Below are 26,217 nucleotides of genomic sequence, written 5' to 3'. Positions count from 1 at the left end.
CCTTCTTCAACATGGTCTCGACTTCTGCCCAAAGGGCTTGCCCTCTTGCCGATCCCATGGCAAGAGAGCTCAACGACACTGGATTCGCTGTCAGGGAAGGTAGAGATGTTACGAACGGGACGCGATATCATCGGCTGATCACGGAGACCGTCCATTAATCGGCCCCGAGTTGCTGCCACCTGTCCGCGCAACTTTGAAGGCATCCCCCCACTGGTGGACGTGCGGGGGGACTGCCAATCCTAGCGTTTGCGGCCTCGGCCACTCCCCCCTAGGATTTTTGCCTCCCCTGGAGGACTTCTTGCCTTTCCTGTCTTTGACGGGAAAGGGCTGTTTGGACACCGTTGCCTTTGCTGCTACTGCCGGCTTCGTTGTTTTTACAGGGCGAGCTTGTTGAGGTGTTGGAGGCTCATAGGGCTTTGATGTTAAAGCCCTCTGGAGGAGGGAGTCCTGGTTGGACTTCCTCCACCTCTCAGCCGCTTGCTCTACATCTTTCGGCTCAAACAGACTACTCCCCAAAAGGGAGGAATGTCTGAGCTTACTGACCTCGGTGTTGGGGACCTTTGAGTTAAATCTTTCAGACACCGTATCTCGGCGTTTCAGGATAGTATTAGCCCACAAGTTCGAGACTTGGTGGGCCAGAAACTCGATGGTACGAGTGCCTGAAAGAAGGAAGGTCTCCAAGGCCTTCCTGGTACTCTCCTTAGACAAGTCTTCGGATCGTATCAGGATGCAAGAGACCCTAGCCAGATATCTAGCCATGAAGTGGCCTGCATGGCACACTTCGCTACCTTCTCCTGGCAGAGGATCTCCGAGGCCGAGAATGACGCTGGCCGGTTGGAGTCTCTCGAGAGGGACTCCCCTGGAGAGCTCTTCCACCGAGTGGTGGAGGGCAAGAGCTAAACAGGACTCCTCCATGATCACGAAGTACCTCCTCTGGTGGACACGAGGAGGTGGGAGGAGTTTGTTTCCGGCACTGGAACGGCTGGAGGAGGCTAGCTCGGAGAGCTGGTTCTCGACCTTATCTCTGGCACTCTTGACCCCCTGGAACCAAGGCAAAGCCGTGCTGGCTTTAGGGGGCTTCTGGGTACCAAAGACTCAGTCCAGAACCGTGTCCTTGCCCTCTTGAAGAGGAATCTCTGGATTCGAGAATCCGTTAAGGTTCCTCATCAGAGTCAGAACTTGCCAGAAGGCATACTCCGACTCTTGCGGCTCTCCTCCTGATGGACTAGCAGCAAGGTCTCCAGTCCCCAAAGGCTCTTCTTGGGGGGACTCGTGGATGTTCTCCGCGGGCTAAGCTGGCTCTGGTCTGATCCTCGAAGACGATTTCGGAATCGTCTTGGAGTCCTTCGACTCCCTCCTGGGAGGGATGTAGGATTCCAACAAAGATGGTGGGGGGCTCTTCTCCACCTCCACCCGAGGAGACTTCTCAGCGCGAGGTGGGGTTCTCCCATTAGTGCGATGGGAGAACGCCTCACCTCGCGTGAATCCCCTGAGGACGGAAAATTCTCGTCCACAGGGGATAGAGAGAAAGTCTGGGGAGGGGAGAGAGCCTTCCTCGACGACTTCCGAGGAGCCAGTTTCGCCCTTGGAGAAGTTACCACGTCGTCCACTCCTCTCTTCCTCTTCAGGGGGCCGAGATTGCCACTGATTTGAGGCCTAGTTCAGAGAAAGCGGGCTTGAAAGCCTGCGCAACCGCTCTGATCAAGGGCCCAAACCTGGGCTGCCGACTGACAGCTGCTGTCAGAGACACCCTCTGGAGAGAAGAGGATCGTAAGATCCCTAGGAGTGGAAACTACAACAGGGTCTGCCTGAAAGGAAGAAGCTGTGGAAGAAATGTTTCTGGACCTGTCCGGAGATTTCCCTCCCTCCGTTGAGAGCGCTGTGCTCCGCTTACGGGGGGAAGACGCGATGAGGATGACCTGACTGCGCGTTGTACTGCACGATCTCGTGTGGGAAAGCGCTGGGCATCGCCCTGTCATTTGCGCGATAGACCATTGCCTAGCTCGGGGGCGGGCGATTGCTCGCGCGTGGGCGATGGCGAGGGTGCGCGCAGGCGAGTGTTGGTGCATGGTAGAGGGCGCGCGTTGGCGCGCAGGAGAAGGAGCTCGTGGGCGCGTAGGTGTCAGGGCGCGAAGGTGAAGGGGCGCATTGGCATGCAGGTGAGCATTCCGTAGACCTCAGATGGTGTGCAGCCACAGGATCCTGAAGGGCCCGTAAGGGCGAAGCCGTTGGGCGCGTGGAGGGGAAAATATCCCTAGCGCGCAGGCGGGCGCTCATCTGGAACCGTAGTTCTGGCAGTGGGCGCGCAATGAAGACTGCGGGCAATGGCGCGTAGGCGAGGGATGGCGAGCAGGCGAGATCCGGTGGTGTGGAGGAGAGCGCTGGCGAGCAGGGGAGGAAGAAGACTTCCCTCTGGAGCCCTGATCCGAAGATCGAGGGCAAGCAGGCAAGCGTTGGCGAGCAGGAGATCGCTGACGAACGGGAGAGCGCTGATAAGCAGGAGACCGAAGGCGTCCATGGTGTGCATCAGGCTGAGGGCGCGCAGAGGTCCGCTGGCGAGCAGGAGATCGTGGGCGCGTAGTCTCTGGAACTGACGGGCGAGCAGATCGTGGGCGTACAGGAGATCGTGGGCATACAGGAGATCGTGGGCGTGCAGGTGAGTGCTGGCGAGACGAGTCTGCAACAGGAGGGCGCTTGCTCGTAGTAGCGCGTTGACGTGCAGGAGAACATTGGCGCACAGGGGAAACCTGGCGCTTAAGGGACTTACACACAATGTGTGAAAGCCCCTTTTGCCCCGGAGGGACCGGTGCCCGTTGGAAAACGGGGTGGGTGGACGCCCACAGCGCATCTGCAGCCAGGAAGGGCGAGAGGGCAGGTCAGCAGGAGAAGGAGATCGCGAACGATCTGCGGAGAGTTCCAGGTCCAAAGAAGTAGCAGGAAAGGTTGCTAAAGGACGAGGTTCCTCTGCGGGGGACTGCGAGGATGAAGATCCGAAGAGGCACCTCCTAACACCCTCGTGAGGAGAAGGAAGACCTCGGCGACGAAGAGGAAGGCGAGCCTTACGTCTTATACGTCCTCTGGAAGCAGCAGGCAAACCACCGGCAGTCCTCCGGAGAGGAGTCTCTGTCAGTGAACTCCCCCGAAGGGGGAGAATCACCCGCAGGAAAGACCGTTGGACTTAGTTCCTCCCTCGAAGGATGTTTGGAGGGGGGAGCTAAGCCTTCAGCTACAACAGGAGCAGGGGTTTGAACACTCTCATTGGAAGCCTCGACAATAGACAGAGGGTCAACCTCTGCTACCGCCGGTGACTGTTTGGCAGCTGCTCCAAACCTGATCATGTCAAACAGGACTTCCTTGGAGGGCGAGCCCTGAAGCTCCAAGGAAGCCCAAAGCTGCAAAAGATCATCATTATTTACATTAACAGAAGGAGAAATAATTAAATCCTCCCCTGGGGGAGGAGGAGGAGCTGCCTCGCTATGGGAGGCAACTCCCTCTCCCAAACCCCGAGATCGGTCAACAACAGTACGGCCTGGGCTACCACGGCCTCTCGTGAGAAGCCGACCGAGTGGGAGCTTCGGAGGAGGTTTGGGCCACGGAAGAAGAGCCCTTAGGATTTTCCTTCTTCAAAGAAACCTTTGAAGGAGAAATATCCCATTTGGACTTCTTCTTCCGGCGCCGGGAAAACCTCTCCCACTGGGAGGTAGACCACTCCCTACATTCAATACATACGTTACCACTATCACACCGTTGACCCCTACAATAAGGGCATAAGGTGTGTGGATCCGTGTCTATTGACGACATGAAGGTCCCACAAGGGCATTCAGGTAACCCAGGGCACTTCCGCATTGTAGAGGCCAACTTCACAACACTCTAGAAAAGAAAAAGCAAAAAGCATAGATTAAATGGCTGTCGTGTAGGTGAGGGTGACAGCGGACACGTCCGACCAGCACCCGAGCCGATAGCAAAGTGGGCTTACCACACAGGTGTGTGAGGGGGGGAGGGTAGCAAACTACCCTCCCTACCCCCCGCTAACTAGCGGTGGGGTAGTAAAACCTCGTTAAGATTCTAATGGCTCGTCCTTTCAGCTACGCCAAAAGTAATTACCCACTTTAAATAGCGTGGTTTGTATTCCAGTTACGGAACTATTAAGACTGTTGGATACAAGATGATTCAAAGACACTAGGAGCCCAATATCTGAGTAGTTCTGTTTAGATTATCTGCAAGCACATTCCACTACCAGGAATGACGCGAGCGGATGGGGGCACCAAGCTGTCCTCTGTCTATCTGAGGCTTCCTACTGCTAGATGGTTCTCTAAGAGAGGGGAATGCTGGTACTTTTCCGAATTGCCAACGGACAAGGATGGAATGGTGCGGTATATGTCAACCCCCCCCCCCCCCCCTCTTTTGATGCATTAAAGTGATCATCAGATCTGGAGAGGAGACGAGAAGATAGGCCTCTTTGCAGCAACTCTCGTCTGCCACGTACAATCCGCGGTTTGTCCAGCAGGGAGGGATGGGGAAATTACATAGCAATAAACACATCTCGAGGAGAAGTCGAGACGTGCAACTATTTGCACGTTATTGCAATGAAGGGGAGGAGCCTGTCCTCCCTCAACTGCCACCAATCTAGTGGGGGTTGGCCGAATAAGACCGATACCAAACAGTAAACCAGTTAATCAGTACAGCTTATGTCATAAGAGCGAATCTCCATAGAGATCGCCCTCCGTACAGGAGACCGGACTGTAATTACCAAACGCATCCAACCAACCCCAAGAAGAGATTGAGACATATCATCAATCTATTGCCTACACCAAACTGTGAGCATGACAAGCATACATGTGTAGCTCGACTTAAAGTCGTGTCCGGAACTCAGTTGGAGAATGTTGAAACGTTCGTATTGGAGATTCTTCCTTCTTAGGATGAAAATGTTCGTACTTCGTCTTTGATCAGTAAACTAGCATTTATATTGAATGTTCCCTACTAGGGAACAGATATGCTTATGAGAAGTTTCTGGTCAGAGTCATTGTAGGAGACTAAGACTTCTGATTGGGAAAAAGCAATTAGTACCTATAAGAAGGCGGATTGTAAATGCTGTATGTCTGCTTACAGGAAAGTTGCCAAGTAATATACTGAATAACCTGGTTTCAGTAAGGGATATAGCTATACAACTTAATAGAATGAAGTTCTATTTGCAAAATGTATACAGTATAGCCCTTATTGGCACAAAAATCGCTTGCACGCATATGTACGTGCCCATATGCGCTAGCGCATGCCTAATCTCTGCCTCCAGGAAACGTTTGCAACGAATATGGTTGCGTGAATAATGTATGTACAATAAATAGCAACATGATTGCCCAAGGAATTTTTTATCATTGACTAGCTGTGGTAATTTTTTAAATGAGTGCATATGTTCTCCAAAAAAATATACAGGATCTGTGACAAGTGAAGGGTTTGATAAAAATGGAATCTTGTATCCCTCCTTCAACACTAGGACGGACCAAGGGTCCGCTACATTCCTCTCCCAGGCCTTCCAGAAGTAATTCAGTCTGGCCCCTACTGCTGTCTGAAGGATAGGGCAGTCAGACTCTACCTCGGCCGGTCTTAGTTCCTCTCTTCTTACGTTTCCTCCCGTCGGACCTGAAGTTACCTCTTCCGGTAGGTTTACCCCGAAAGGGCTGGGAGGATCGTACCCGTGAAGTGCGTTCTTTTGGTTTACAGGAAGAAAACGAAGAAGGCAGAAATTTCCTGGCCGTATTAGCCACTAGGTCATGAGTAGCCTTTTGGGTTAATGCAGTGGCAGCTTCCCCTACCAACTCTTGTGGGAATAGAGTCGAAGACAAAGAAGAGAATAGCAACTCCGATCTCTGGTAAGGGGGAACTCCTGCAGAGAGGGAGGAACACATAGTGGCCCTCTTCTTTATTCCTCCAGCCGTGAAAGGAGCAGCCAACTCGTTGGAGCCATCACTGACCCCCTTGTCCATACAGGACATCAAACGAATGAAGCTGCTCGTGTTCGCGCCTTTCATTTCAGAGACCTTTCTTCCTAAAGCTCCCAAAGACCAATATGATATTTTCCTTATAAAATAAATTTTTGAATATACTTACCCGGTGAATATATAATAGCTGACGTCTCCGATGGCCCGACAGATCCAAAAACTCGCGAGCGATCGCCGTGAAAGTTGCGGGTGTGCCCACCAGCGCCGACTATCGGCCAGATACCGCATATACTTGTCAATCTCTCCAGTTCTTCTCAGTCTGCTGGGTCTCTATCGGGGAGGAAGGGAGGGCCTTTAATTTATATATTCACCGGGTAAGTATATTCAAAAATTTATTTTATAAGGAAAATATCATTTTTAAATATTAGACTTAGCCGGTGAATATATAATAGCTGATTCACACCCATGGTGGTAGGTAGAGACCTGTATTAATACAATAAAGGCGTATATGCTCAAGAGTTTTTTGACAAATATTTCATAAAAAACCAACTTAAGTATAGGTACCTGGTAAGGAAGCTGACTCTGATGATTACTCTGCCTCATTAGTCCGCTTTCCTCACGAAGCCCAGCCATCCTTCCAGGATGCTGAAAGACTTCCAGGAGCTGTTATATCCAGGGCAAACACCCCTATAACAGGACCTCATCAATACTCTTAATCTGGGCGCTCTCAAGAAACAACATTTGACCACCCGCCAAATCAAAAAGGATGCGAAAGACTTCCTAGTCTTCTGAACAACCCAAGACAAGATTAAAAAACATTTCAAGGGAAGATTAAAAGGATATTGGGATTAAGGGAATGTAGTGGTAGAACCCTCACCCACTACTGCACTCGCTGCAACGAATGGACCCAGGGTGTAGCAGTCCTCATAAAGAGTCTGGACGTCTTTTAAGTAAAATGAAGCGAACACTGACTTGCTCCTCCAAAAGGTCGCATCCATAATACTTCGAAGAGATCTGTTTTGCTTAAAAGCCACCGAAGTCGCTATTGCTCTCACTTCGTGAGTCTTGACCTTAAGCAAACAACGATCTATCTCATTTAAATGAGAATGTGCTTCCCGGATTAAAAATCTAATAAAATACGATAACGCATTTTTAGACATGGGCAATGAGGGCTTCTTAACGGAGCACCATAAGGCCTCAGAACCACCTTGTATAGGTTTAGTTCGAGCTAAGTAAAACTTAAGAGCTCTCACGGGGCACAGCACTCTTTCAACTTCATTACCTACGATTTCTGACAGACTAGGTATTTCAAAAGATTTAGGCCAAGGACGAGAAGGCAGTTCGTTCTTGGCCAAAAAACCAAGCTGAAGAGAACATATAGCTTTATTCGTAGAGAAGCCGATGTTCTTACTAAAGGCATGGATCTCACTGACCCTTTTGGCTGTAGCCAAGCTCACTAAAAAAAGCATCTTGAGGGTGAGATCCTTCAGGGAGGCTGCATGTAATGGCTCAAACCTGTCTGACATCAGGAACCGCAGGACCACGTCCAAATTCCAAGCAGGAGTTGACATACGACGCTCCTTAGAGGTCTCGAAAGACTTAAGGAGGTCTTGGAGATCTTTGTTATTTGACAGATCCAAGCCTCTATGTCTGAAAACAGAGGCCAACATGCTCCTGTAGCCTTTAATGGTGGGAGCAGAGAGGGAGCGAACATTTCTCAGATGCAGGAGAAAGTCCGCAATCTGCGCTACAGAGGTACTGGAAGAGGAAATAGAGGACTTGCACCACTCTCTAAATACCTCCCACTTCGACTGGTAGACCTTGATAGTAGATGATCTCCTAGCCCTCGCGATCGCTCTGGCTGCCTCCTTCGAAAAGCCTCGAGCTCTTGAGAGTCTTTCGATAGTCTGAAGGCAGTCAGACGAAGCGCGGGGAGGCTTTGATGAAGTCTCCTTACGTGCGGTTGCCGTAAGAGATCCATCCGTAAGGGTAGACTCCTTGGGATGTCTACCAGCCATTGAAGTACCTCTGTGAACCACTCTCTCGCGGGCCAGAGGGGAGAAACCAACGTCAACCTTGTCCCTTCGTGAGAGGCGAACTTCTGCAACACCTTGTTGACGATCTTGAACGGCGGAAATGCGTAAGCGTCCAGGTGAGACCAGTCCAACAGAAAGGCATCTATGTGGGCCGCCTCTGGACCTGGGACTGGAGAGCAATAGGTTGGGAGCCTTTTGGTCAGTGAGGTTGCAAAGAGGTCTATGGTGGGCTGACCCCAAGTCATCCAAAGACTCATGCATACATCCTTGTGGAGGGTCCATTCTGTAGGGATCACCTGACCCTTCCGACTGAGACAGTCCGCCAAGACGTTCAATTTCTCTTGGACGAACCTCGTCAACAGTGAGATGCCTCGATCTTTTGACCAGATGAGGAGGTCCCTTGCGATGACGAACAGAGCGTGGGAGTGAGTGCCTCCTTGCTTGGAGATATACGCCAAGGCCGTGGTGTTGTCCGCATTCACTTCCACCACCTTGTTTCGAAGAAGACTCTCGAAACTTATCAGAGCCAAGTGAACAGCCAACAGCTCCTTGCAGTTGATGTGAAGGCTCCTCTGCTCTGTCGTCCAAAGACCCGAACATTCCAGACTGTCCAGGGTCGCTCCCCAACCCAAATCCGACGCGTCTGAAAATAACACGTGGTTTGGATTCTTGACCGCCAGGGACAGACCCTCTCGAAGACGTATATTGCTGTCCCACCAGCTTATGCAAGTCTTGACTGGTTCGGAGATCGGGATCGAGACCGCCTCTAAAGTTTTGTTCTTGTTCAAATGGGAGTCTAAATGGAACTGGAAAGGGCGAAGGTGAAGTCTCCCCAGAGAGATAAACTGTTCCAGGGATGATAGCGTCCCTAGGAGGCTCATCCAACTTCTCACAGAGCAATGGTCTTTCTCTAGCATGAGACGGACTTTGAGCAATGCTTGCTCTATCCTGGTGGCAGACGGAAAAGCCCGAAAAGCTAGACTCTGTATCTCCATCCCCAAATAGAGAATCGTTTGGGAGGGAGTCAGCTGAGACTTCTCTATGTTCACCAACAGGCCCAACTCCTTTGCAAGATCCAACGTCCATTGAAGGTCCTGCAGACAGCGATGACGGGACGACGCTCTGAGCAGCCAGTCGTCCAGGTACAGGGAGGCTCGAATCCCCGACAAATGTAGAAATTTTGCTACATTTCTCATGAGCCTCGTAAAAACAAGAGGAGCAGGGCTGAGGCCGAAGCACAGTGCTCGGAATTGGTACACCACATTCTTGTATACAAACCTCAGATACGGTTGAGAATCCGGGTGTATAGGAATGTGGAAGTACGCATCCTGCAGGTCGAGAGAGACCATCCAGTCTCCCTCTCTGACTGCTGCTAGGACGGACTTGGTGGTCTCCATCGTAAATTTTGTTTTGACAACAAAAACGTTGAAAGCACTGACATCCAGCACCGGCCTCCAACCTCCTGTATGCTTTGGAACTAGGAAGAGACGGTTGTAAAACCCCGGTGATTGAAGGTCCGAGACTTTCACCACTGCTCCCTTCTCTAGCAACTGAGACACCTGCAGCTGTAGTGCCTGTCTCTTTGACTCCTCTCGATACCTGGGAGAGAGGTCTATAGGGACTTTTACCAGAGGAGGTCTCCGTACAAAAGGTATTTTGTACCCCTCCTTTAGCAACAAAACAGACTCCCGGTCTGCACCCCTCTTCTCCCAGGCCTGCCAGAAGTTGGTTAATCTGGCTCCTACCGCTGTCTGAGGACGTGGGCAGTCAGACTCTGCCACGGGAGGACTTAGATCCTCTCCTCTTACCTCTCATACTATCGGCACGAGCGCCTCCCTTACTGGGAGCTCTGCCACGAAAGGGCGGGATAAACCTCGTCGCTGGAGTATCGAACTTGGGTCTAACGACATAAGAGGATGAAGAAGGAGCAGCCTTACGCGCTGACGTAGCCATCAAGTCACGGGTATCCTTTTGTACTAGCGAAGCTGCGATATCCTTAATCAACTGCTGGGGGAATAAGGCAGATGATAACGGCGCAAAGAGGAGCTCCGACCTTTGACAGGGAGTTACTCCTGCAGACAGGAACGAACAAAGAGTCTCCCTCTTCTTAAGGACTCCTGCCGTAAACGTAGCAGCGAGTTCATTAGAGCCATCACGGATAGCTTTGTCCATGCAGGACATAATTTGTACAGATACATCACAGTCGGCTGAAGAGATCTTCCTGCTCAAGGCTCCCAGCGACCAATCCAAAAAGTTAAAGACCCCTTTGAAGAGATGATCAAGGTCCGAAGAGGACCAGCTAACTTTTGAGCGTCTCATGGCCAGACGACGGGGAGAGTCTACGAGGCTTGAGAAGTCTCCCTGGGCAGAGGCAGGAACTCCCAAGCCGAGAACTTCTCCCGTGTCATACCAGACGCTCGCTCGAGAAGCCAGTTTAAAAGGGGGAAAAGCAAAGGCTGTCTTCCCCAAACTCCTCCTGGTCATCAACCAGTCGCCTAGTAAACGCAAAGCTCTCTTAGAAGAGCGAGAGAGCATTAGCTTAGTAAATGACGGCGTCGAAGCAGCTAGGCCTAGCGTGAACTCTGACGGAGGCGAACGAGGAGCAGCAGTCACAAAATGGTCAGGAAAAAGATCCTTAAAAATCAGCATGATCTTTTTAAAATCAAGAGAGGGCTGAGCAACTTTAGGCTCCTCTCCATCTGAAAAAGTCCCCAAAGGCATATCAGTTGGAAGGGGATCAGCGACTTCCTCATCCGACGGAACTTCGTCCGACAACTGCCGAGTCTCGTGAAACGGAGAGACATGTCTAGGAGGCAACGCTTGACAGGCAATGTCAACAAGCACCGGAGCAGCAGCAACAGCTGAGGAAACAACGTCACGCCGAGGCTGAAAAGACTGAAAGTCTTGTGACTGACAAGCAACAACAGCTTGAGTTGAATGTCGCTCGACATCACGTCGAGACTGCATTGACTGCAGGGTCTGAGCAGGCAAAACAACTTCCGACTGCGGTGACAGACGCTCAACGTCACGGCGAGGCAACGGAGTCGGTCGGCGAACGTTAGTGCGGGGCTGCGGTGGCAGCTGCTGAACGTCACTCTGAGACTGTAGCAAGGGTGGTTCCACGTCACGTGACTGACGTGAAAGACGAGGAACACGACTAGCATCGCGTTTCAAAGCACTAGAAACGTTAGTACTAACATCAAACGGACGAGAAAACACTCGTTTAGGCGGCTGAAGGCCAGAGTCACGTTCATCGCACTGGCGAACCACAAGCAAAGGATCATTGTGAACCTGTCCATGCTCAAAATCTTCCATAAGAGAAGAAAGCTTAGATTGCATGTCCCGCAGGACAACCCACTTCGGGTCAACAGGAGTCGGAACAGGCCGTGACGTCGGTAACGTCTGCGCTGGCAAAAACATTGCCTCTACCGAGACCCTCGGACTCTGTGTTACGCTTTCGCTCAATGGGCGAACAGCCATCCGATGGCTGCAAGTGGTCAGAGCTGTCCCAATGGCTACAGCCAGGACGCTGGATCTGTCCTGAAGGGACTGACTTTCGCTTTAAGGGCCTAGATACCTTGCGCCAAGGTTTCTTATGCGATAAGTCATCAGAGGACGAGGAGAACTTAGTCTCACCCGTCTTATGGTAAGGACGTTCTTGACGAGAAACGTCTGATACCAAAGAGGGAACGTCTGTACGCTGGTTTAAACCTCTCGCCCCCTTAAGTCCTACGACATTACTTCTCCCTGGTGCATGGGAGCTTGAAAGAGGTCTCGGACTAGGGGAGCGACAAGCACGAGCAGACGAACCCTCGGTCGCAACACTAAACACATTTTGCGCACTTATCACTTTATCACTTAGATTTTCTGCTTTACCACTTTTCAACAACTTTACATCGGACATTAACTGATTACGGTCCTAGGCTAAGGACTCAACTTTCTCGCCTAAAGCTTGAATCGCTAAAATCATATCCCGCATAGACGGTTCATGAGTGCTAGCAGGGGGTTCAGGAACAACCACTACAGGGGAAGGATTAGGTTCAGGGGCATGGGAGGAGGAAAATTCCAAAGATCTAGAGGAGCTTCTCCTCACCCTATCTCTTTCGAGCTTACGAGTATATTTTTCATACTCAAGCCATTCGAATTCCGACAAGACCACGCACTCCTCACACCGATCTCCTAATTGGCAGGATTTACCCCGGCAATTAGAACAAACAGTATGAGGGTCGATAGAGGCCTTGAGAAGACGTTTGTTACATTCTCTCGCACACTTGCGATAAACAGGAGAAGGGTCAGCCATTTTGAACAACCAAAGAAAATCCAAGTTAAAGCCAAATTCATCAACAAGAAACACAAGCCAAAAAAAAAGGGTTTCAAGAGTTTTATTGAAGAAACACACCAACACAGCGAACGCCAATAAAACAACCAAAACAAAGTTCTTCACCAATTCGGTAGAAAAACTCGAGGTCAACAGCGAGCGGAACCAACTTGTCGGCAAGACCGACAGAGAAGAACTGGAGAGATTGACAAGTATATGCGGTATCTGGCCGATAGTCGGCGCTGGTGGGCACACCCGCAACCTTCACGGCGATCGCTCGCGAGTTTTTGGATCTGTTCGGAGACGTCAGCTATTATATATTCACCGGCTAAGTTTAATATTTAAAACTAAAAAGTTAAAAACTTCAAAGGCCCTGAACATGCCCTTTAGCAGATGATCAAATTCTGTCATTGACCACCACACTTTAGTTTTCCTCAAGGCCAGTCGACGAGAGGAATCCACCAGGCTTGAGAAGTCTCCCTGGGCAGAGGCAGGAACTCCCAAGCACAGAACTTCCCCTGTCTCATACCAAATACTGGATTTGGAAGCCAATCTTGCAGGTGGAAAGGCAAACCCCATCTTGCCAAGAGTCTTCTTTGACTCCATCCAAGTTCCCATCAATTTCAAAGCTCTTTTTAGAAGAGCGCGAGAGCACCATCTTCGTAAACAAAGGCACTTTTGTCACCTCCCCCACGGTAAATTCAGATGGGGGAGAACGTGGCACCACAGGAGTAAAGTGGTCAGGAAAAAGACCCGTGAAAACCAGCATAAGTTTTTTGAGGTCCACTGAATGTTGAGGAAGTTTCTCCTCTTCTCCCTCGGAAATATCTTCCAGCGGTTCATCTGGGCAAGATACCTCATCTGGTTCTTCTTCTGACAATTCAGCCGTAGCAGCCATGTCTTGAACCAAAGCGTCAGTGTCGAAATGGGAGCGTTTGCCATGTTCTACGTCTCCCTCTATCTGGCGAACACAAGTCTTTCGCCTAAGGTCACGTTCAGTTTGGGAAATGGCATCTAACTGAAGAGGCGCGGTCGAAGTCGACTGATGTGCGACGTCAAGAATGGACTGACGCGAGGCATCAAGGGTTAACTGACGTGACCCTTCGCGGTGACACGTACCTGAGAATGTTTTTTGCTGTGCAGCAGCCCCCTGACGTGACCCATCCCTCTCACCCAGCCGTTGAACACTGCGATTGGGAGATCGCCTGTGCGATAACGCGTCAGCACCAGAGACAACAAGCCGCCTGTGCGACAACGGGTCTGAAACAGAAGACTGATGCCCAACCGCACTGCTAACCGCAGGCTGATAAGATCGCATCAACGACAAGAGCTGCTGTTTCATACCCAATAACATCGACCATTTAGGATCGCTGCTATGCGATACATTAGGAGCTTTTCCTAATGGAAACTCGCCTTCTACCTCGCTTCCATATCGCTTCCCACTTTAGCGACGAAAAGCCAGTCTGACGGAAGCGGTGGTGCATGAACCGTCACATCAGAAACAGGCATCAGCTCCGAGTCCGACAGTATTACATCAAGATCCACATCAAAACCCCTGTCAGAGCGTTTCGCAGGTGAGCAACCCTCAGGGGACTGAAAATGCTCAGGCGTATCCCAGTTACTACAGCCCGGCTGCGGAGGCAATTCGTGCTGCTGAACGACTGCGTGAGTTCTTTTAAGCAGTCTAGAGGCTTGACAGCAGACCTCGCCAACCGAACCTTCATCCGAGGAAGGTGATAACGCACCAACCTCATCTTTCCTATGATGAGGGTGAGCGACCTGTGTTACGACAGCAGGAACGCTCGAGGGGACGTCTGCGCGATTGATGACGCCTCTTGTTCTCTTTCGCCGTCCGACATTACTTCTCCCATGGGTTCGGGAGCTTGAAAGAGGTCGTAGGCTGGGTGAAACACAGGATCGTGCAGACGCACTCTCCACAACACTAAACACATTCGAAACACTTTTCACATTCGGTTGGTCGCTCGAGCGACAACTTTTAAGCACAATAAGCTCGGACAAGATCTTGCTTTTGTCCGCAGCTAACGATTCGACTCTTTCACTGAGAGCCTGAATCGCTGTTAACATATCCTTCATAGAAGGTTCCTTCGGTTGTTGGTCTACCACTACGGGGGAAGGAATAGGATCAATGACATTAGGTAAGGACAAATCAACAGAACGAGATGAACTGCGCCTACCCTGTCCCTCTCTAATCTTTTAATGTAACGTTCATAAGTTACCCACTCGCTATCGGTTAGCGAAAAGCATTCATCACACCGATCCCCAAATGAACATGATTTTCCCCTACATTTAACACAAATACTATGAGGGTCCACAGAAGCCCGAAACAAAAAGATTTCAAGAAAAAATGAAAAGGAAATCAATTATGCAAAAGCCCAAACTCAAAAAACGAAGTACATCACCAAATAACCATCCAAAACAGAGTAAGTGTCGAGAGAATTTCCAATTGTTCCAGACAGCAATGGCGGCAGAGAAGATCTAAAGGGTTTGGTATAATTCGACCTGTCTACCGCGAGGGCGCTTGTGTACACTTGGCATATCTGCGATAGCCGCGGGATTTTGAATTTCTGCCGGGTGTCTAGGGACTTTAGCCATTCTTATATAACCAGCGGGTAAGTCTTATGTTTAAAAAAATGTCAACAAATTCATAGTGGCATTAAAAGGTTTATACAAAAGCAAACCAAAGCCATAAGATAAATTACAGATGAATAAAAACTGATGAAAATAGGAAGAACACCATAAATAGGAAAGAAAATTATATAATTCAAAGGCATTTACTGTACTGCCTCAGAATGCAGTTTTGTACTGAACAGGGTAAGTAAAAGATGTATAAATCTTACTCCAATGAAGGGGGATCTCCTACCATGCACGTTGGTGGACTCTTTAATTTAGACAACATCCCTCACTTCAAAATGAAGCACAGGGCATTAGTTTGTTTCATAAGAAAGCATATTACAGTACTTCAAGATCAATTCTTCTTATACCATATACAGTACCACTGGAATTTAATAAAAAAAAAAAAACTTTGTACTTAATATTATTAAAAGAAAAAAAAAGAATTATAAAGATTCCTTTATCAGAACTATTACACATTTTGAGAAAGCATGAGGCTAGATTCATTGTCGCCCCAGCAAACAACTTAAAAACATCATAAATGTCAGCATCTTATACATACCATTAAATTTTCTCAATTTTTTACTTAATAATTACCAGGCCCCTATCAATCATTTTCATAAAATAACAAGATAGTGTTTAAATTCATGGAAAACATCTGTCATGATATATATTCTCTAGGTTTTTATAACTGTTGGAGAAAGGCACCAGAGATACTGCTTTCAAGTAGAAGCTAAAAAAATAAATAAATTACTGATCTTACTTTTGCTACTAAATAAGTTTCCCATCAACTGAATGCGAGTACACTTCTGGCGTACCAGATAGTGAAGTACTTATTGCTTATTGCTCAAGAAATTATAAATTAGTACACTGGATTTACCTCAAATTTTTTCTGCACAGAACATGCTAATTCTGCAGGCAAGAATGCAACAGCTGTAACTGAGGCTGTATGCCCTCTTAAACTCCTTTCTTCTTTAATTTTAAAGACTCGCCGCATTTTCACAGTTGTGTCTCGGCTATAGGAAGAAAAGGAAACATTCTGTACTATAAATCAAGTATTGTAAAGCTATTATTATTAAACTATCACTACATTCTGTGTTAAGATCTAAAATGCTCACAGCTTTAACATTTTTCATCTACTATACTGTACATCGGAAATACTATAGTACATACTGTACATTACAAGAAGGTTATGCATGATTTATGCTAAAGACTCAGTTACGGCCTCCTCTTACTAATTCTATATATTTATACATTATTGTACTTATTAAACTCAATTAAACTACCAAGGGTAGATTAAGTTTACCTTATACAGAAAAATCATGAAATATGCATACTATAACACAGTACAATAAATGTAAAGTTTTAATAAACTATGTTATTAGAAATGTTGTCATGCTAAAGGTATTTTGGTCTTTAATAACATGATAACGTCACAAGTCTTTTCTAAGGTCTCGAGTTATAAGCCAGTTATAACCTATCTATTTGCAGAATTCTATTTTTGTCTTTCTAGCAAACTGGCAGCCGCAGAAAGAGGGAAAGAAGGCAATTGCTGAAGCAACAGCACATGATCATCACGCCCTAGACACCTGTGGTTGCTGTCAGATTCTTCTCCTTTCGCCAAGGAAAGGATCGCCATGCTATGACCTCATGGAGGAATACACCCTTCCTTTCTTCTGCATTACTGTTGTTGTTGTTATTACTAAGCTACAACCCTAGCCTAGTTGGAAAAACAGGATGCTATAAGCTCAAGGGCTCCAACAGGGAAAATAGCCCAGTGAATAAAGGAAATTAGTAAAGATAGAATGATGTGTATCCTCCCACAAGAGATCTCTAACCCATGACAGTGGAAGACCATGGTAGAGAGGTTATGGCATTACCCATGACTAGAGAACAATGATTGATTTTGGAGTGCCTTTCTCCTAAAAGAGTTGCTTACCATAGCTAGAGAGAGTCTTCTACCCTTACCAAGTGGAAAGTATCCACTGAACAATTACATTGCAGTAGTTAACTCCTTGAGTGGGGAGAATATTTTCCTATGTTAGTGTTGTTAGGTTTGAGAGGAAAGAGAAGAATATGTGAAGAATATGCCAGACAACTTAGCATATGTGTAGGCAAAGGAAAAATGAACTGTAACCAAAGACGGATTCATTGTAGTACTATCTGTCCAGTCAAAGTACCCTACGGTGATAAAAGAGCAGTAGTTGTCACACAAAGGATAAACCTAGCCGACCATAGGATAAGGTACAGTGTCGAGTGAAACTAAAATCCCTAGAACTATTGACTATAAACATTACATAAAATATTAACTCTTCCCCCATGCAAGATTTGTTTAACAGATGTTTTTGCAATTGGGAAGATCATTTTAAAAAAAGAATAGTTTTCAGGTTCTAATGTAACTTACATTGTTATACCATATGCCTTGCTAAAAGTCTCTAAATGTGAAAACCCTTTTGTTTAAAATGTAAAAGCAAAGAAAATAAAATAATAAAGATAAAAACTTAAATTCTTCTAAATCCTTTAAAGGATAAAACCATCACGATTTCCCATCTTCTTCAAATTACGGTATTCATTTGGCTGCACCCAGGAACATATGGAGTAAGAACCAAAGTTAATTCTAATACAGTAATTATATTACATGTCATTGATATTAAAGATAATTTTATTGGCTACTTAGTTGGTAGAAATTACTGTGTACAATTTGGAAACTCTTATTCATCATATGAACCCTTAAACAGAGGGGTACCCCAGGGGAGTGTACTTGGCCCAATCTTATTCTGCATCTATACTATTGGTCTATCGAAAATGCTACAAAGGCATGGCGTGAAGTTTAAACTATTTGCAGATGACACACAATTTTACTTCTCAATAAATGATATACATGACACTACTGAAACTCTAAACTGAATCCTTGATAGTGTTAGAGAATAGATGACATTTAAACTAAAATTAAATGAGAACAAAACTGAATTCATGGTGGTGGGCAAGAGAAACAGTGTAAGAAACTTAGGTGATATTCAAATGAACTTAAATAATGACTCGGTGCCGATATCTAATAAAGTTCGAGATCTAGGTGTATTTCTTGACTGTAACCTGTCTCTAAATGCCCAAATAAATAATGTAATAAAAACTGCTGGTCATCATCTAAGAAACATTGCGTTTATAAAAAAGTACCTGGACGAAAATTCTGTAGAGAAACTTCTGATAAACTGTGTTATTACCAGGATTGACTACTACAACTCTATCTATTCAATTTACCAAAAGTGCAACTTAAGAAATTACAAAACATAATAAACAGAGGAGCAAGACTGATAAAAGGTGTCCCATCTAGAGAAAGGATCACCCCTATACTAATAGATTTACACTAGCTGCCGATTAAAGCGAGAATTGAATTGAAAATATGTACAATAACCCACCAAGTTATCAGAACCGGGCATCCAAAATACCTAAGAGAACTGCTACATATTGTGCAGCCAACAAATCGTGTCGACACGAGAATAGTTAAAGATGGCTTCAAACTATTGGAACCTAGATATATATCTACTGTAGGCTCCAGAGCCTTTAAATATGCGGCCCCGAGACTATATAATAAGCTCCCACGAAACATTCAAATGATTCAAGACATTAAGGCTTTCAAGAGGAAACTGAAGACTTTCTTATTTCATGAGTCTTTTAACAGTGATGATTTAACAGTAAATGAACAATACACGATATGAAACGTTAAATACTCTGAACGAACAAGGTAAAATGACAGTGGAGGTCCTGTAGAGAGTGGGGTTCCCCTGCTGTATGGGACTGGAAAAGCAGTCATCAAAGTAAGTAAAGTAACATCATGCATCTTATTTAAAAATACAAGTTTCGTTCTTTATCAAATTTGCTTTTGGGAAACATGGCCAGTCTCTTCCTCAACTGAACTGAAAGATAAAAAATATAACAAATTTGGAAATAATTTGTATTTTTCCTAAGATACAAACCTGGAGCTATTTATAGGGTATTACTTTCAGCAACGCTGAAAACTAGCCAAGACAATTTTAGTGAGGGATAATTACCCCATCCGCTAGTTAGCGGAAGGGGGGTGGGGTAGACTGGCTAACCCGCTCACTCACACCTGTCGGTTGAGTAACCATTTTTGCTTTCTGGTAGGACTTCTAGGGGGACAGGGTGGCGGGCCAATTTGTATAAACAGCTCCAAGTTTGTATGTTAGGAAAAATACAAATTATTTCCAAATTTGTTATTTATTCCGACACAGATACAAACCTTTCGCTATTTATAGGGTGATTTACTCTTAGGAGGGAGGAAGTCCTACCAACTGGCCTTGGTTATGACCCGGGGTTCCCTCTAATTGATCTTTGATCTAATTAGTAGGAACCCTACCCTTGCAAAAATCAAAGTAGTTACAAGGTAACACAATGATAGCGGCCTGCAGAAGCTTGTGTGAGAGATTCGTGGCTTGTCTTTACGTAGGAACTCGAAGATAAGCATGAGTTCTTAAACATATCCAATACCCTCCCTCACGAAGTATTAGTGACGTAACAAAGTATTTATTCATACTCAGGATGCACAAGGGAAATTAATTTTACCTGCAGAGGGGTGAGATCAGCTATGCTTCGGTCTTGCGGAGCCGTTTCCCCAAGGGGGAAGAAGGTGAAAGAAAGAAGGGAGCCAGACATTCTTTTCATTCACCCCAGACTAACCTGGGTAACCTCAGCCCTCAACCCTCTGCTACTTGTCCATCAAGGAGCCTGAGGCATTAGAACACTTGTTGTGCGGCCACCACAGGACCAATGAAAAAGGTTTCCATGCTCCTGTGGGTTACGTCTTTCAGGTAGTGGGCTGTGAAGGTCGTCTAATGCTTCCACACGCAATACCTGTGCCACAGAAAAATTCTTCTTGAACGCTAGAGACGTTACAATGCCCCTGACGTCATGAGCTCTGGGTCGGTTGGACAGAGGAGGGTCTGAATAGTGAGCGTACAGTATTCAATTACTTTCCTTATCCAGGAGGAAACAGTATTCCTCGTGACCTTTCCCGTGCTGACAAAAAGCGTTTGTACATGGGGGCGAGCTTTTGTTGTTCTTTTTAAGCAACACTTCAGACTCCTTACTGGACATAGTAACAGTTGGTCTGGATCTTTGGTTACAGAACAGACTCTATCCGAAATGGGCCGAACCTAGTGTCCGGCGACCCCAGATTTTCAGTCTTGGCTACAAACTCAGGGACATAGATGAGGATTACTTCCCCCCCATCTCCTAGAGTGGGAGAAATCAGAAGATAGACCATGAAGTTCGCTGACTCTCTTGGCCGAAGCCAGAGCTAGCAGGAACACCGTCATCCACGTGAGGTGGGGATCGGAGGCTTGGTGTAATGGTTCATAGAGGAAGCCCTTCAGAGACCTGAGGACCCGAATCACGTTCCAAGGGGGGAGGTCTTAGCTTTGCCTGGGGACAGGTAAGCTCGTAACTACGTATGAGCAAAGAAAGTTCAGAGGAGGTAATATCGACTCCTTTCAGCCTAAAGGCGAGACTCAAGGCTGAGCGGTAGCCTTTGACTGCCGAGACCGAGAGAAGCATTTCTTCTCGAAGGTATACAAAAACTCCGCTATAGTTGGAACAGAGGCATCGAGGGGAGAGATACCCCTTCCACGACACCAACCACAGAAAACTGACCACTTCGCCTGGTAGACTGCCTCTGTGGATCTCCTGAGGTGTCCAGCCATTCTTTTCGCAACCGGTTGCGAAAAACCTCTCTGTGTGAGGAGGTGCTGGATAGTCGCCAGGCATAAAGTCAAAGCGAAGCTACGGCTTTGTGGAAGATGTTGACATGTGGCTGTTTGAGGAGATCGTGTTGTGGAGGGAGCTCCCTCGGGATCTCCGTGAGGAGGTGCAGAAGATCTGGAAACCATTCTGCTTGATGCCATAGTGGAGCTATGGGGGTCATTTGCAAGTTGTTGCTTGCTCGTACCTGGTTGAGGACTTTTCTCAGCAGACAGAATGGGGGAAACGCGTAAGCGTCCAGGTTTATCCATCGTTGTTGGAAAGCATCTTGCCAAAGTGCTTGGGGATCCAGGACTGGGGAGCAGTACAACGGGAGCTTGAAATTCAGGGCCGTTGCGAACAGATCCAAAGTTGGGGAACCCCACAAAGTCAGGACTTTTGTTGGCTATCAGAGGATTCAAAGACCACTCGGTGCCAACTATCTGAGTCGCTCTGCTCAGCTTGGCCGCTAGCCCGGAATGAAGCGAGCTGATAGTCACCGAGTTGTCCTCTGCCCATCTGAGTATCTCTTCTGCAAGTTGGCACAGCTGCTGCGAAAAGGGATTTTGACGTAGGAAAAATCTATTTCTGGGCGAGGGACCTGTGCCGCCCAGTGAATAAGCTCCATTTAGCACTTATTCTTAGGTAATTTACTGCTAAATATACCAGAGAAAAAATGTAAAGGAGTGCTAGGTTAACTAGCTCGCTCACCTATTGGTGTCGGTATAAAATTGGGCGTATATTCCAGAGGTCCCGCACTATTTAGATTAATCCACGACAGAGAACCCCAATAGAGGAGAGCCGTTCAACCTCACTCGGTACTACTACAATGCATCCGCTCAGAACCCAACTCCTTAGCACCCAAAGTTTGGGGACTCCAAGGGAGAGGAGCTGGGAGGGTTCACTGGGCGGCACAGGTCCCTCGCCCAGAAATAGATTTTTCCTACGTCAAAATCCCTTTTCTGGGCTCGAACCTGTGCCGCCCAGTGAATCTATACAAGAGAAAAATGTCACCAAACTTGCAAAATAAAGGAAAAAACATAAGCGTAAGAGAAATACAGGATGCTTTAATCAGAGATGAGTACCAAAAAACAATTATAAGGGTATCTTAAATATGAACATAAATCCAATAAGGTAGGTATAATAATGCCGTGAGTGATAATATATACAGATACTCAGGAGCATAAAAATTTACAAATATAATAACAGTATTCAGGTGCGAGACCAACGAATACAATAGGGTATAAATGAGGCAGGTAAGAGGGAGAGATAAAGAGTCAAGGCATTAACCTGTGAGTTACTCGGGAGTAACTACGCTCCCTGCGGCTACTGTAGAAAATTTTAGGGCTTCCAAATGTTTAAGGTAGTGTTTCTTGAACACTGACGGTGATTTCCACCCTGTATACCTGGAAAGGTCTGTAAAATTCATGTGGTGAAAGAAGTTCACCGAGGTGGCAACCGCCCTGATATCATGTGCAAGAGGAAAAGAGTCAGGGTTAGCTTGTTTAATAAAATACAAAATTTGTTGCCTGATCCCTTTAATAGTAATGGTACCGCCTTGTTCTCTAACGAATAGAGGCCCCGAGGAGTTAGAGGAGGTCCGGGATAGATAAGACCTAAGAGTAGTGACAGGGCACAGCGACGGATCTTGCGTGAGGGGAACAATTTTCCAGGAGGTCCATCTGTTTTGAGGGTCTTCATTCTTAGCCAAAAAGAATTTGTTAGGAGAAAGAAGGACCTCTCCTGAAGGCAGAAAGTCAATATGACCCGGGTCTCTCGACAAGGCTGCCAATTCAGAAATTCTTGCCCCGGAAGCCAAGCTCACTAGGAAAAGTGTTTTCCTGAGAAGGGGCATGTAATCACAAGAACTGTTAATGGTATCAGAAGCCAATTTGAGTACGTCATTAAGGAACCAGGTCACCGGGGTAGGACGAGTAACCGGTTTCAGTCTGGCACAAGCTTTCGGAATTGAAGCTAACAAAGAGTCGGTTAAGTCTATGTTAAAACCCACTAGGAAGATCTTTTTCAGAGCCGATTTAATAGTGGTGATAGTATTGGCTGCCAGACCTGATTCTAATAAAGATCTAAAGAAAGTGACTGTAAGGTTCAAGTTCATACAGTTCACGTCTGAGTCTATTAAAAATTTTGCCAACTTTTTAACTGCAGAGTCATACTGACGGATGGTGGAATCCCGTTTATCTGATTCTAGGAACAAGGTGTTTTGAGGATCAATATTGGCACCATGCATAGCCGCAAACTTCATAAAGTCCATAAAGTTAGGGCGCTCTGAATGTTTGAGAAAGCGTACACAACGCGTGTTTGTACTATCTGAGACAGAACCGGATTGGGTATCGGGTGAGGGTATAGTCTCAACTCCCGCAGGAGAGGATACCAGTTGCTCTTGGGCCAGTTGGGTGCGACCAAGGCTACTTGTCCCTTGAAGGATCTCAGTTTGTCTAGAACTTTCAGCAAAAGATTCACCGGGGGAAAGAGATAAATCTTTTCCCAGTTGTCCCAATTCTGTGACATGGCGTCTGTGGCGTAAGCCTGAGGGTCTAGATTGGGAGCCACATATACTCTCAATTTGTGGTTGGATTCCGTGGCGAAGAGGTCCACTTGGAGACCGGGAACCTGAGAGAGAATCCACCGAAATGACTTTAGATCGAGTGACCATTCCGATTCTAGAGGGGAGGTCCGGGACAGGGCGTCTGCCACTACATTCCGGACTCCCGCCAGGTGGACAGCTGAAAGATGCCAACGGTTCGAGGCTGCTAGGGAGAATATGGCTATTAGAACATGGTTCAGAGGCCCTGACTTTGACCCGCCTCTGTTGAGGCAGCGGACCACCACTTCGCTGTCGAGGACCAGACGAAGGTGTTGTTTCTTGGGAAGAGCGAGACGTTTCAGGGTTAGAAGAACTGCCATGGCCTCTAGCACATTGATGTGAAAATGGCGGAACAAGGGAGTCCAAAGACCTTGAACTTTCTTGAGCTGAGAATAGCCGCCCCAACCTGATAGGGATGCGTCTGTGTGAATGATTAATTCCGGGGGCGGAAATCGAAGGGGAACTGACTTTGACAGACTGTTTGCTCTTGTCCAAGGAAGAAGTCTTTCCCGTAGAATGGGAGGAAGGCGGACTTTCCTGTCCCGGAGCTTCCGGTTCGCCCTCGAACGCCAGACACGATTGATATCTTTCAATTTTGCCTTCAGAAGAAGATCCGTCACTGAGGCAAACTGAAGGGAACCCAGAATCTTCTCTTGAAGCCGTCTGGAACTTACTTTGTCTTTGAGAAAGCGTTTGGTGTTTCTTGCAATCTCTAACCTCTTGGGTCTGGGAAGACACAGAGTATGAGATATAAGATCCCATTGCAGGCCGAGCCATTGGAACTTCGATTTTGGAAGAAGACGGGACTTCTTGAAGTTGATCTGGAAGCCTAGAGATTGAAGATAATGGATGACTTTGTGAGTGGCTTTTAGGCAATTTTGGGAGGTGTCTGACCAAATGAGCCAGTCGTCCAGATAGGCTACTACTTGAATCCCTTGATTCCTGAGTTCCTGAACAGCGACTTCTGCTAGCTTTGTGAAGATCCTTGGGGCAATGTTGAGCCCGAAAGGCATCACCTTGAAGGAGTAACTTTTGTCCCCTAAGCGAAAGCCTAGGTACGGACGGAAGTGTCTCGCTATCGGGACGTGATAGTAGGCGTCTGTAAGATCGATAGAGGTGGTGACGGCCCCACGGGGAAGTAAGGTCCGCACCTGCGAGACGGTAAGCATTCGAAACTTGTCGCATTGAATGGACAAGTTGAGAAGGGATAGATCTAGAATCACTCTTCTCTTGTCTGAATCCTTCTTCGGAACACTGAACAGCCGACCTTGAAACTTCAGATGTTTCGTTTCTTGTATGGCATTCTTTTGTAAAAGTTCCTGGACAAATTCGACCAGGTCCGGAGTGGAATGTTGACGAAATTTGTTCGGAGGAGGAGGTCCTTGAATCCAACTCCACCCTAGTCCCTTGGAGATGATACTGAACGCCCAGGGACTGAACCTCCATTTGTTGCGGAAGGCATAGAGCCTCCCCCCTACCTGCTGCACCTCAGTATTGGTTTGAGGAGTTGCCTCCACGTCCGCCTCGGAAGTTCTTTCCTCTGCGAAAGGCTCTTCCCCTGCCTTTGTTCTGGTTAGAGCCACGGTGGTAGCCTCTACCTCTACCATAACTCTGGGAAGAGCTATGAGCCTCGTAAGACTGGTTAAAGGCAGGGGAAGTGGCGGAGGCACCAGAAAGCTGGCTCTTAGGTAGCAGAACGGTGACATAGTCATCCGAAGGAGCCCGAGAGGTGGAAGGCTGTGCAGGGGCAACAGAAGATGGAGGAAGAGGCAGCCGGAAGTTGGATGAAGCACTCTGTTGTTGCCTGAACTGGGTGGAGGTATATGGTCTAAGCTTCTTCCTACCCCGGGCTTGATAATTTGCGGGGTCATACTTGCGTTTAGGGGTCAAACCCCAACGGGCTTTAAGGCTCTGATTAACCCTAGTGGCCTCCGCCAAGACTTCCTCTACGAGATCCTCGGGGAAGAGATTTGAACCCCAACAGGAGGACCGGATGAGTTTATTAGGTTCATGCCTAATCGTCGCCTCAGCTAGAACATGCTTGCGACATCTGCGTTTAGCAGTAGCAAAGTCATATAAGTCATAATATAACGACTGTAGCGTAGCCTTGTTGAGAGACTTAAAAATACTCTCCGTATCGTAAGTCAAGGCTATCGACTCCGTGGATGTGGCCAGGTTTAGAGTACGGCCAACACGTAGGCGGGAATCATATTCCTGTTTAATGAGAGATTCCGGGAGACGGGGAAGCTTCTCACTAAACAAGACTGAGGCACAGTCTGCTGCAAGCTTGCCGGAGGTAAAGGTGGTATGGACGTTGTCCCAACACTCAATACCTGAGGGAAGAAGGAGGGAGATTGGATCCACCTCTCGGATGGGAGGCAAGGGCTTCTCCTCCAGAGCATATTGAAAGGCAAGCTCTGCCACCTTATTGACGCATGGAGTCAAGGTGTTCTTGTCCATTAAGAACATCGTAAAGGAGCTTTTATGAGGCGTCAGCATGGTGTTAGTGCAGCCGATGTCATTCAAAAATCTGGCCCAAACAGATTGGGCTTGCTCCTTCGGGAAGATGACCGTCTCTTTGGGGACCTTGTCTAATCGGACTAAAGCTTCCTCGGTAAGTCTGGCATAACCATGAAATGGAAATGCCAGACCCGGAGGAAAGAATTCAAAGTCCTCTAGAGGGCGAGTGCCAAGGCCCTCCAGAGTCAACATTCCGTCTGAGAACGGGGAATGAAGAGCCATCCGCCAGGGGTTGTTCTTGGCAAACGGCGGGAGCTTAGAGGCATCCGGTATGAGAGAGCTTTGGACTCTCTCCGGAGCTCCTTGCTCTAAAGCCCCAATTCTCTGACCGAAGTTAGAGAACATCGTGTCCATCCTCGACTGCATCTCCGAAACCAACTTTTCCTGCATCTCCGACACGATGCGAAGCATAGCTGA

General features: G+C 47.3%; 1 long non-coding RNA gene across 1 annotated transcript in view; it reads right to left on the bottom strand.

Annotated features, from left to right (window-relative positions):
* Positions 1 to 26,217, bottom strand: part of LOC137630573 (uncharacterized) — a 74,757-nt gene that overhangs the window by 13,093 nt on the left and 35,447 nt on the right. Inside the window, exon 2 of the long non-coding RNA XR_011041735.1 lies at positions 15,802 to 15,937. This is a non-coding gene — a long non-coding RNA (uncharacterized lncRNA). The remainder of the gene's footprint in view (positions 1 to 15,801; positions 15,938 to 26,217) is intronic.

This window comes from Palaemon carinicauda, chromosome 38 (assembly GCF_036898095.1).
Source record: "Palaemon carinicauda isolate YSFRI2023 chromosome 38, ASM3689809v2, whole genome shotgun sequence".
NCBI lineage: Eukaryota > Metazoa > Arthropoda > Malacostraca > Decapoda > Palaemonidae > Palaemon > Palaemon carinicauda.
This window is presented reverse-complemented; position numbering and strand designations above follow the sequence as displayed.